A 13,809-nucleotide genomic window follows, 5' to 3' on the forward strand; every position below is an offset into this window, starting at 1 on the left:
TCAATTTCACACATACAGAATGGGAAAAGACTGTCTAGGAAGGAGTACGGCAGAAAGGGATCTAGGGGTTATAGTGGACCACAAGCTAAATATGAGTCAACAGTGTGATGCTGTTGCAAAAAAAGCAAACATGATTCTGGGATGTATTAACAGGTGTGTTGTGAGCAAGACACAAGAAGTCATTCTTCTGCTCTACTCTGCGCTGGTTAGGCCTCAACTGGAGTATTGTGTCCAGTTCTGGGCACCACATTTCAAGAAAGATGTGGAGAAATTGGAGAGAGTCCAGAGAAGAGCAACAAGAATGATTAAAGGTCTTGAGAACATGACCTATGAAGGAAGGCTGAAAGAATTGGGTTTGTTTAGTTTGGAAAAGAGAAGACTGAGAGGGGACATGATAGCAGTTTTCAGGTATTTAAAAGGGTGTCATAAGGAGGAGGGAGAAAACTTGTTCACCTTAGCCTCTAAGGATAGAACAAGAAGCAATGGGCTTAAACTGCAGCAAGGGAGGTTTAGGTTGGACATTAGGAAAAAGTTCCTAACTGTCAGGATGGTTAAACACTGGAACAAACTGCCTAGGGAGGTTGTGGAATCTCCATCTCTGGAGATATTTAAGAGTAGGTTAGATAAATGTCTATCAGGGATGGTCTAGACAGTATTTGGTCCTGCAGTGAGGGCAGGGGACTGGACTCGATGACCTCTCAAGGTCCCTTCCAGTCCTAGAATCTATGAATCTATGAATGTCCTCTGTCCCAGTGTGTGTCCGCTCCTCTCTTTGGTCTCGTATCCGCAGTAGGGAGTCCATACTGACTGCTGAGAGAGCTGGACTCTTTCCATTGCCTCCCACGCTGGCTACGGCCTGGTCCACACTAACCCCCCACTTTGGAATAAGGTACGCAAATTCAGCTACGTTAATAACGTAGCTGAATTCGAAGTACCTTAGTCCGAACTTACCGCGGGTCCAGACGCGGCAGGCAGGCTCCCCCGTCGATGCCATGTACTCCTCTCGCCGAGCTGGAGTACCGGCGTCGACGGCGAGCACTTCCGGGATCGATCCCAGAAGATAGATTGCCTGCTGCCGAACCGGGAAGTAAGTGTAGACCTACTCTAAGTCTGGCACTCTTCTCTTCCCCTGGGGGGCTGCTTAACAACTGATGAGCCAATGGTAAGACTTGTCTTACCAACTGAAAACAGAGGTGCTGCCAGACTTAGCCAGCGGGGAAGCCAAAGGAAAAAGTCCAGCTTCTCAATTGCAGGGTGCATTCACTGGAAGTGGAGAGAAATGTCTCCTTCCCTCAAGCCCGGAGCACATGGGAGGATGTAAACTTCACCTACTTACACCTCTCTCAATAGGCACCCTCTGTTGGTGAGACCAGCCCCTGAGAGAGTGGGAACACAACAGGACAGAGGACATTGGGAGGTACATATGATATGGGGCGGGGAACAGTGCTGGGGGCCCATGGGGACAGAGAACACTGGGGGTACACTTACCAGGGGATACAAAACGTTGGGGGTGTGATCAAACACTTGGGGATGGCATAGAACATGAGAGGGTAACCAGGAGGTTGTATGGGAACACAAAGCATGATGGGGAGACCAGGGAATCCAAAATACTGCGAGAGGAGGGAGGTCAAAACACTTGAGGGATACAACATGGAGCATGGGAAGTTGCACAAAGCGCAGGTCAACACCAAGAGGGACAGAGTTATAGTGTGGGAGATACACACAGATACAGTGTGGGAGAACACACAGTATTGGTGAGGTACAGAGTCTCACAGAGCATAAGAACAGAGTAAGGACACTGGGGGGACACAACACTGGGGTACAGAGTAGTACAGAGCATAGGGGACACAGTGTGTGGGGAACACAGAGTACTGGTAGGGTGCAGGGTCGCACCGAGCTTAGGAACAGAGAGATGGGGACAAAACCTGGGGGAGGACATACAGTTGGGTGAGCAGGATGCAAAGCACTATATGTATAAACAGTCATGGTCCTACATGCAAACACAGACACTCATATGATTTAATGTACAGTGTGGTGCTGCAGGGCAGCTTTCAGGAGGAAGGGAATCAAACTCATCCCTGGAGCCAGCTCTTTACAGCCCTCAAGTTCTGGGTCCCAGCAACTTCATTGATTCTGTCCTCCTCTCCACACCACCAGCAGAATCATTCTTTTTCTAGTGTCACCTAAAGGAGTCTGAGCTGCATGGTGCACTCCTCACTGGGATGGGGACTGGGATTCCTATGGAATCTCCTCTCAGCCCTCCACTCAGTCTCCCACTGTTGCCCTCTGCAGCCACCTGCAAGACTTGAGAGACTGTGCTAGTGCTGAGTGACTCCAAAGGAACTGTGGAGTTGTTCCATTTGCTCATTCCCATCTATGGGCTGTGGCCCTTAAAGACGGTGTGTGGTCTTGAATTGTCAATCTTAACCCCTTTGATTTTGTCTTTGCAGGTCTTCTCTCCCCCCCATTGCTCCATTACTGTTACTGTGGTTGAACTTTTATTTGTTTGGGTGGATAGTAATTTTTTTAAAGCCTCGTGCATACAAACTAAGCATTAACAGTAACTTTGAAAGGAGTAAGGGCCTGATCCTGCAAGGTTCTGAGAGGTGCTGTGACTTCCTATTGATTTCAGTGGGACTTAAGAGCACTGACCACATGGCAGAATCAAGCCCTGACAGCGTGCCGTTTCTCTTACCATCATTATTTTCCTTATCTCTGCAATGCGCCTAATTCTGTAAGTGCTGTTAATTATCCCCAAGAAAGCAAATTAGTTCTGAAGGCTGCATGTTCGTGATCAGGAACCCGAGCCTGCAAAGCGCTAATCACCTCCTGAGAGCCCACAACTCCCACTGAAATCACTCAGCCTTGTAGGGTCAGGGCCTCGGAAGGCAGAACAAGGAAAACCTCCACATTATGAGTAGTGGTAGAATTAAATTGAAACTCATTTTGAAACCCAATAACTTCATCTTTTTTTTTCGGACAGGAAAATATTTTTGAGTGCTATCGTATCTATGAATGGAAAAGCGTCCTCAGTTACTTCCTTTAAGGAGAACGTTGGCACAGTCAGCATGTCCCCTCCCATAGTAAAGCCCGAGGGAGGCGCCTAATAGGTAGAAAGCTCTCTGTCAGGTCCCTTTTGTGGGATTTCTCCCTGACGGTTCCATCTAGGGGGTGGAAGTTGCCCTCCCTCAAGCCCTGCAGACCCCTTGAGATCTATGCGGATCTCAGGGGATCTGAAAAAGCCAAGGCCATCTGTACAAAGGCCTTGTGCTGCCTATGGAGCTCTGGCATTTTCGGCCCCCTAGCAGTGTAGCTCAAATGGAGCTGTGCAGTCAAACACATCTGCTACCCTATGGAGAGTTCTATGTGGGGTCTTGGGACAGGGAACCTCTGTCTACATAATGTGATCCCAAGTTGTAGACCCCAGAAATAGGGGGTTGCAGTGGAACTAAAATTAAACTCATAATATTTCACCACAATAATAAAATGTTCACCACAGGATCCAATTTTTGGTATCAATACGTTTACACCAAGACAGGAAAAATATTTTTTTAAACCTCTCCTAAATTCAGCCAAGACTTTAGCATTCAAGGGATTAAACACTGTGGGCCATCTTCTGATGTAAATCAGTGTAGCTTCATTTTCTTTAACATATCCACACCTGTTTACATGATCTGAGACTCTGGTTCGGTAACTCTTAATGGTTTGTGTAACAATCTGCTTCCAGATATTTTATGGGAACACCATCAATGACTCCACACTTTTTTTACACTTGTATTTTTTTTAAAACCTTTGAAAAACTGTTTACTGATGCTGTATGATTTTAATGTTATAGCTGTTGGTACTAAAAGTGAATCTGATGAACAATGCTAAGATTATAATTTCTTTCATTGTTAAAAAGATAAGACAATTTCAAAAGGAAGACTTTCTGCTTAGGTCCAGGGCACTACATTTGTAAACAATTTTTACCACTGAAATAATTAGCTTTTTTGATAGTTGTTGAGTACGAAGTAGGGGAAGAGAAGCAATTCAATACATGTGAAGAGATTCTCTACTAAAAAAAAATAATAAATAAATGTAAAAATGACCTAATCAGTTAAGCACTAAATTTATTTTAATGGATTTTTTTTCTTGGCTCAAGAAAATTTAAGTCAAGCAAGAAAAAGTATTTGTCATGAAATTTTGTCAAGGAGGTAAATGTGCATGACTAAAAGCTCTCTGGTAATCTTAGCATTTTCAAACAAGATGAAGGCTTGAGGGGTCTGATCCTGCAATGTGTTGAACGCCCCATTCAAGGTGCTGAGCCCCCTCAGCCCTCGTAGGATTGGGCCTTTGATGAACAAACATAACTGTTGTTTTATGTGTTGGTCATGTCTTGTTGTCACAGTAAATTTTAAAAGAGCTTATGAAGCAAAGGCCCATTTCAAATGAGACCATCATGTAGAATTCTATGCATCTTTAAATCAGTAAATCTGGGTGGATTTTAGCAGGGCTAAACTTGTATTTAATTTCATTATTGGTAATATGGTGAAGTCAACAGCAATCTTGATAGTTAATGGGATTAAGGAAAGGCTATAAATTCAAGTCCCTGTTAAAGAACCTGGGCATCCTTCGTCAATTAATATGAGTGAGCCATTAGAACTGCCTCTTCCTGATTGAAGAATACAGTCATGCGTATTGTACATCCTTGTAAGAGGGGCACTATAAGAACCTAACTAAAATAGACTAAATTTCAGGTTGTCTCTTTGGGCACTTAGGATCCTATGACACTTTATTTGCAGAATTGAGGTGTTAATCTGATGTCCTGCTGAATTTCTTCATTACAAACACTACCTCAAGATGAAAGGCAAACTTATTGACTAAGCTAAACAAGGTCTTCTGTTTGAAGAGCAGTTAAAATATCACATGTAAGATGAAAAAGTCATTAAAAAAATCTCCAGTCTCCTCTGCCATGGTTGTAACTATACTTAGTTTCACCACTAGTAGTGCTCATGACTGTAAGGAAATTTATACTTCAAGTAATGCTGATAAGTAATGGAGAGTTCTATTTCTGAAGGTTTTGTTCGGTTGGTTGAGTTTTGGAATATTGCTTTGGAAGTTTTGGGTTTGTAAGTATTTTGCTCTTTTTCCACCATATTGGATATATGTGCTTTAGCTTTATGTTCACTAGCTGAAGCCACACCCACTGATGAGACCAAATGGAATAAAATGCACAGAGCTGCCATTTTAGCATGGTAGACTGAATACGAAAACCTTTTGGCAGTTTGTTCCTGCTAAATTTTAGTCTGCTAGTGCAGCAGTGATGTATATTACTACCCATTAAACTTTGCATTGGGATTTTGATATGATATATTAAGTATACGTTTTTGTAGGACAAAAAAAAACAAGTAGATTTTAGACAAAACATATCTAGAGTATGAAAAACTGTTGAAGAATAGATTTCATTAAACATTTACCAGCAAGTCAGTAAAAATGGAGTTCTTATACACAGGCATTCAGCATAATTTAATGTTCTAAAAATATTTTTTAAATTCACCCAATAATTACTGTACCTTTTGAGTTTAAAAAATGCAGTTACTCCTTTACGTAAACATTAACATATGCCTATGTTTCTTTTAATTATACAGCCTTTTCTTCCAATAAATTTCTTGAATTCTGTGCACAAAATAGTATTGCAGCCTGCTATTTAGCCTATGGTGCCTTAGAGTTATTACAAATATTTAACAATATGTATATATTGTAAATACTGCCAAAAGATCATTAAGGCCAAATATTTTCTCTATTCACTTTTTACTGCACTTGCTTTCTATTGCTATTTAAGCCTCCTTTTATCCAGCTTTGTAACAGTTATAACATTGTAGCCAATGTAAATGTTTACTTTCAATAAATCTGAATTTGTTCAACAAGTACTGTGTTTTTGGCCACTATTTTGAGAACTCTGTTAGAGGGTTATCATTCTTCTCCTTAGCGAAGTCTGTTATTGTTTCTGCATTTTTGATGACCTCCACGACACTTAAAAGTTAATGCCAAGTTTTTTATGCTTATTAAAAAATATTCTCTGCAGTGACCCTTTTTTAAATACACTTGAGATAGAAGTTAAAAACAATGTTGTGTCACCTTTAACTGACTACTACTTTGTGTTATATTATATCTTTGATTCAAAATACAGATATTGGATGCAGACAGGGGATTTATGTATTTTGAATGTACAGTACCATATAAAATGTATAGTTATAATGTCACAAGACACATTTTATAATATCTTTTTTAAAAAAAAAAAACCTGTGTCCTGCATTTTGTGTAAAAGCGTGCATTTTCTGTGTGCTTTTAGGAAAAAAATAAAGACCCATATCATTCATAACATAGGATATGTTTAACATATAAATGCACATCTGCAACTCATAAAATATACAGACATTTGTAGGAATGGTTATTAATTCAGTGAATGTACTATTGTTTCCCACTACCTACAAAGCTGAAGTAATTCTTGAGTTATTGGGGTGAATATGAACTATTATCTTTTGAACAGTTTAGATTCTGCTTGCTAACATTAGTAATATTACTACCTCAGATTACAGATTTTGGATTGAGGAATTGTGAATGATCCTATGATTTTGAATTCCAAAAATTAATGTTTTATCCATATTTATTCCATATAAATATGTAAGAGAAGAAGCTTTCGGTGATACTTTAAAAAGTTAATTATTTTAATTCCAGTAGCATCTAGATTGGGCCCATATTGTACAGTTTATAGACACATTGTAAGATACAGCCAATACACCAGGGAGCTTAAAGTATAATAGAATAGGAGGAGAAAGAGAGGTACAAAAAGAAGCAGTGATTTGCCAAAAGTCACACAGTAAGGCGGTAGCAGAGCTAGGGCAAGAATCCAGATGTGAAATCCTGGCTCCATTGAAGTCAATGGCAAAACCCACATTGATTTCAGGGGAGCCAAGATTAAACCCTTTTTCCTGAGTAGAGATAGACAAAATTTTTCATCTGAAGCTTTTTTTGGTGAAAAATGTGGATTCAGCAACACTGGCCCAGTTTGTGAATTCAGGTTGATTTTGCCAAATTATTTGTTTTGGAAAAAAAAAACTGATATAAAATTCCCAAAAGGCAAAACATTTTGTTTCAACATTTTCTAAAGGAAACATTTAGATTTTTCAGTTCAAAATGACTTTAAGTTTTTAAATTAGAAAACGGATATTTCATTTCCATTTTTTAATTTAAAATGTTTTAAAATGCTCAAAATTGAAACATTTCATTTGACCCGAAATTATTTTTTTTAACTTTTTGATTTACTGAAAATTTCCAAAAATTGTGTTTTCATTTGGACCTGAATCTTTTTTTTTAAATTGCCAGCAATCTGAAAAATCCATTACAGACGCCCCCCTCCTCCCGCCCCTGCCCCTCACCTCCCCTCTCCCCCGGGTTACGCAAACCCGATTTACACAAATCTGCACTTACGGAAAAAATTCCATAAACTAGAAATAGTTTTTGTTTGTTTGTTTGTTTTTTCTTTGTGTGTGTAATGGTCAGGTATACGTTTCCGACACGCAAAATTTGAGTTACGCAAGGTGCTCTGGAACGGAACGCTTGCCTAAGTCGAGGAGCGTCTGTATTCACCGGTTTGAGTCCTGAGTTGTAGTCCAGTGCCCTACCTACTGGATTTGATTGGATATGTCCATACTGCAACTAAAAAACAGTAGCTGAGCCGTACCAACTAACATGGGCTCGTGGGGCTTGAGCTAATGGGCTGTTTAATTGCCGTGTAGATATTTGGGCACTGGCTGGAGCCCAGGCTTTAGGATCCTGCGAGGTGGGAGGGCATGTCTACACCACAATAAAACAGCCCCTTAACTCAAGCCCCGTGATCCTGAGTCAGCTGACATGGGCCAGGCACTGAAGTGTAGACATACCCACTGTTTCTCAATATGCATGAAGATTCTTACATCATTTTCCCAATGTGATATCCTCAGATTTGTTCAGCAGGGTAGTAAATGAGTTTATTCAGTTCTGCTAATGTTTATTACACACTGTGTTAGCCTATTCAACAGTTGCATTTTGGGGCATAAAAAAGACATGGAAAAATCATAATTAAACAGTTTTTGCAGTGTTGTTGTAGCCATCTTGATCCCAGGATATGAGAGAGACAAGGTGGGTGAGGTAATATCTTTTATTGGACCAACTTCTGTTGGTGAAAGAGATGAGCTTTTGAACTCTACAGAGCTCTTCTTCAGGTGTTCTTGAGAGACGAAAGCTTGGAGCTCGAAAGCTTGTGTCTTTCACCAACAGAAATTGGTCCAATAAAAGATATTATCTCACCCACCTTGTCAATTTAAACATTAACTGACAGCAATGCAGAATTATTACAGCAGAGCAAAGAATCTTTCAAATGCACATGCTGATGTGCTTCTTTGACAGAACCCAGAAGCAGAACGTTTTCTAAGAAAAAACATTATGACTGTTGGTGAACAATATGCTCTCTACTCATTAAAATGTATTTACACACTTGACGGGCTTTCTTTCCTTAAATTATTTTACAAATTGCAGCAGATAATTTTTACACAGTTCACAACAATGCAGGCTTCATCTGCATGGTCCTGAGCACTTCCTTCAAGATGTCTGTCTATCAGTGACAAGGTGCCTGCCATCATGGTACCTAAGTCAACTAAGCCAATAGTAGCTGAGGTCACGCAGCATCCTGCCGGATTGGGCCCTTGGTGTAGAAAAAATGCAATAAAATATAGGAAGTACCAGTGCCTGTATCCCATAATGATGGATACTCTAGAAATGCCTAGGTTGAAAGTGAGCAGAAGATACATATACTTTAGTGCAGATAAAAAGTATTCAGAAACATGGCAAACTTGCAAAAGTTTGGCATCAAGACAAGAGTGCCATGTGAAAGAAATACTAATGGTATGTTCTAAATCAACTCTCTTTTTAGTGGGCCAAGTATAGAGCTTTCCAAGCATAGTCTTCTCAGCATATCTTATGTATTGCAAACATTTTCATTAATATTCAGAGGGAGTGAAGCAGGATTCACCAAAAGGAAATTGAAGCCTCTGGTTTTGTTATAAGACACTTTTAGTAGTAGTACCATGTGTATCAATCACTAGCCTGAACAGATCGGATTTGAGCCTATACCACAAAACTGAAAAATGGTGCGGCAATGGGAATAACATTAGCAGCAGGAACAGCAACTGCTGCAGAGGAGTCTCCAGAGAACACGTCTGGAAAAAATACAGGAACTCCTGACTTAAGCTCTGTTCCAACAAAAGCCAGGGCTTATCATCAGCAAAGTATTTTCAATATGTAACTTTGAAAGTGAAAGCTTTCATTGTTTTGGAGAAATGAGAAGAAAATTGTAGTTGGTTAGATCAGAGCCACTGCCCTGTAGCTGAGTGGATCAATGATAACCCACTTCATATACATCACTTTGGGCAATAGTCCCACTGCAGCTGTGTACAGAGGATGATGAACATCTCTCTTTCTTCCAGCAGATATTTGGAGTAATATCAGAATTACTGTTAAATTCGTGAACAAAACTATGTCACTTTCTTTGCTGCTGATCTTCTGGCTTCTGTCCTGTGTGGTTATTTATATTTTTTTCAGTGGTTCATTTTAGGAGAACACTCTAGAAAGATGGAAGAGGATGGGTTGTACTTATTTCAATACTGTGTCTGAAATATTTAATCATATTCCTTTCTTCACTCTGACTGTTGAATAGGTGATTTTGGTGATTAACCATACATTTCCTTCTAACTTCCTCCTTCCCCTCCCTCCCCCCCCCCTTTTATTTTTTTGGCTGCTAACCAGTCAAAATTAATTTACCAGTACCTATAAATAGAAGAAATTATTGGGGGCCAAATCCTCAGCTGCTGTAAATTTTCACAGCTCTATGATCAGTGGAGCTATGGCCATTCACAAGCATAGAGCATTTTGCTCTGGGTATTTCAAAAACACCTTTAACAAATACAGTTTCTTTGTATTCATTGTTTTGGTAACATGAGAGCTAGTTTGCTTGCTTTTCTCCAACTACATATTGGGCTGGAGGATTTAAAAACTTGTTTTTGGTAATTCCCAGAAGCCAGCAGTACGCGCTTGTATACATGTTGCCATTTAGCTGACATGTTGTTCCTGATGTGATAGTCCATCTGTATGAAATTGTGTTATTCCACTATTTGCCTCTCTATTATCATCTGCAATTCAAATGCTGTGCTTAGCAGGCTGACATGCAAATCTTAAATATTAGAAAGCGGAAGTCTCCGCAACAATCACTGACCTGCTCTTAGCTTAAACATTCCAATTCATGGCTACTGCTTGAGAGGGAACATATTTGTGACATTCTTTGGTGGACAATATAGATTTTCTTTACCTTTTCCCCTCTCCGTCATCCTTTTCTGGGGAGGGGGGGGGTGGCCGGGGTAGTCCTTTCAATGCTTTCATCATGAAAAATTAGCAAGTTGGGCTGGGGGGGGAGGGCGTGGAGTATTTCTTTTTTTAATCACATCAGATTCTACATATCTACATATCTACATATCTCAAGCTGATGTGATCTGAATTTCCAATCTGTTTCCCTAACTGTCACTCACTCGCTCAGAGTTATCCTTATATTTGTATTTCAATGCTAATTTTTCGGTGCTAACATTGACATAAGGGGATGTGCAGTCATGAATATAAATACTATTCCTGTAATACAAAAAGCATGGATACAAACCCATGGGTTTGGAAAGCACTTCTTTTTATGTAAATATAAAAGCTTACTGAGTTCTAGACCACATATTTCTTCTTCGAGTGCTTGTTCATGTGTATTCCACAGTAGGTGTGCGTGCTTGCCACGTGCACCGGTGCCGGAAGTTTTCCCCTCAGCAGTACCCATACGGAGAGCGCTGCTGCGACCCCTGGAGTATCGCCTCTATAGCGCACTATAAGGAAGGCCGCGTGCTCTTTCCTTCTTGCCGCCAGTGACGGTGCATCGGAACTACTTGCTCCAGCTTTGCTGCAGCTCATCCCAGAACTCATTTCATTGTTAGTAGTACCTGTGTTAGTTAGTTCAATAAAGTTTCAGTTTAGTTAGTTAGTTAGAGTTCGGGCCAGGGCACGCCCCGGACCCCAGGGTTTAAATGGTGCGAGTCTTGCAGGCATTCGATGCCTAGAAGTGACCCGCACACTGACTGTCTCCGCTGCCCGGGCGAATCTCACATCAGTGACCGCTGTAAGATCTGTAGGTCCTTTAAACCCAGAACAAAAAAAAGAGAGCAACATTAGACTTCGTGACCTTCTCATGGAGTCGGCACTGGCCCCAACCCCGGTACACCGAGCGGAATCGGCACTGGGCACTTCATCTTCGGTGCGCAGCGATCTCCCGGCACCTTCCGGTGGCCAGCGCTGCTCCCGGTCGAAGAAGCAGAGAAAGACTCCGTCCTCTCAGAGGCATCAAGAGAAAGCAGGGGGTGAGGCTAGACCTGTGTCGGGCAGCCCCAGATCCAAGCGAAGCAACCCGGTTACGTCGACTTAGGCCTCTCCGGACGTCCGGATGCCTTCGACGCTGGAGGCCCTGCAGACAGCCAAAGACATTATAACTCTGCAGGTACCTGGGGCACCGCCAGATCCCAGATCCCGCTCTAGATGCAAGCCGCTGCTGGGCTCTCGACAGTCGACGCCGACCCGATGCAAATCCTGGTCAGGGGACCGCTCTTGGGCCCGCTCGCCGCTCAGTGTCCGGTCTGGACACAGTTTCCGGCCTCTGCTTTCGTCACCCATCAGGTTGTCTGGTCGGGTGCCGTCGGAGCGGAGCTCCAGGCACCGCTCCACGCCGAGTAGAGAATATCGTCGGGACAGGCACAGACGCCGTAGACGCTCCCATTCTCGGCGGAGCTACCGAAGCCACTCCTGACACGGGCGCCATCACCGGTCACGCTCCAGCTCTCTTGCCTCGAGGCACCGTGCCCACAACTCCCAGCGGGGATCGCCAGCTCTGCATCGCCGCGGATCCAGGCGTCGCAGTGTCTCGAGGAGTAGCAGCTTGAGGCAGTACTGTTCCTCGACGTTGGAGTCCCGGTCCCATGGCAGACATCGTTTTCGGTACCACCGCTCATACCGCTCCCACAATACAGACAGGTCATTGGTAACCCCAACCTCGACCCACACGTGGCCCCCTACGACCCAGCCGGGCCAACCCGACCAGCTGGTGCTGCCGGTGCCGCAGCAGAGTCAATGGCAAGGACCCCCATGGCAAGGCCAGTGGTGCCAGTGGACCCTCTGGCCCCCCCGTGCACGCCCAGCTTGGCCCTCAATTGATAGCAGGGGCATCGGAGACTCCCTCAGGCGCGCTATCCACACCTCCAAGGGATAGATCAGCGGATCATGGATCCTCGGCACCACACAAGGAGTCCGACCAAGGGGTGGATCCCGTGGTACCAGCCGACATGCCGAGCCCCGTACCGGCCCCCTCCCTCACACCAGATGACAAGATTGCAGCCTAACCCCCCTCCACACCACAGAGGACTTCAGGGCTCATCAGGAGCTACTGAAGCGAGTAGTGTCCAGTCTCCAACTCCAAGCTGAGGAGATGGAGGGACCCTCGGACTCGCTGTTCAAAGTACTCTTGTCCTCGGTACCGGGCAGAGTAGCCCTCCCGCTGCACGAAGAGATGGCTAACAACCCCCAAGCCCTCTGGCAAACGCTGCCCTCCCTTGCGCCGATATCGAAAAAGGCAGAGCGCAAATATTTCGTGCCCACAAAAGGGCACGAATACCTCTATATCCACCCTGCCCCCAACTCCTTAGTGGTGGAGTCCGTAAATCATAGAGAAAGACAGGGTCAACCAGGACCCACCCCCAAAAATAAAGACTCTAAAAGACTGGACTCGTTTGGCAGGAAGCTTTATTCGTCGGCCAGCTTCCAGCTCCGGGTGGCCAACCACCAGGCCCTCCTCAGTCGCTATGAGTTTAACTTGTGGGGGTTGCTGCTGAAATTTGAGCCCTTCCTTCCGGAGCACGAAAGGAAGGTTTTTAAGGCACTGGTGGAGGAGGGCACCGCCGCCACAAAGGCTGCTCTGCAGGCGGCATCAGATGCAGCTGACACGGCTGCTCGGTCCATGGCCTCGGCCGTATCTATGCGCAGGGCTTCGTGGCTATTGCTATCCGGGCTCTCCGCAGAGGTGCAGTCTGTGATGCAGGATCTTCCTTTTGATGGCAAAGACCTGTTCGAGAGCAAACAGCAATCGCGTGCATGGGGCGGGAAGCCACGGGAAGTGGCCTGCTGGCCGCTGTGAGGGCAGCAATCAGGCTGCCTTCGGCGGCATGCCTGCAGGAGGTTCGCCAGTCCCACGGTTTTGGCGGCAATTCGGTGGCGGTTACACCGAAGGCGCGGGACTGGCGGATCTCACACAGGCATGCCACCGAAGGCTGCCTGACTGCCGTGCTTGGGGCAGCAAAATACATAGAGCCACCCCTGCATGAAGGACTCATGTACTACCCTTCAAACCCTTGGGCTCTACGTTCCGCCCAAGGAAAAGCCTAAGCCGCAAGCCTCCGTGCCTGCGCCCCAGCCGAGATATGAGCCCGCCTACAAGAGGCCCAAAACCCAAAAAAGGCGACCTCAGAGGCAGTCTCTCTCTGTCCCACAGCCTGGGCCCTCCAGGGGCAAGCAGCAGGACAAGAGGCATTTTTGACTGGTTGCAGGAGGGTACCCAGGTGGCCCCCGAGAGGACCCTCCTACCAATAAAGTTTGCCTTCAGCAACCGCTTGTGTGCGTTCCTTGCGGAATGGTCCCGAATAACATCGGACTGATGGGTCCTCA

This window comes from Trachemys scripta, chromosome 6, assembly GCF_013100865.1.
Source record: "Trachemys scripta elegans isolate TJP31775 chromosome 6, CAS_Tse_1.0, whole genome shotgun sequence".
Classification (NCBI taxonomy): domain Eukaryota; kingdom Metazoa; phylum Chordata; order Testudines; family Emydidae; genus Trachemys; species Trachemys scripta.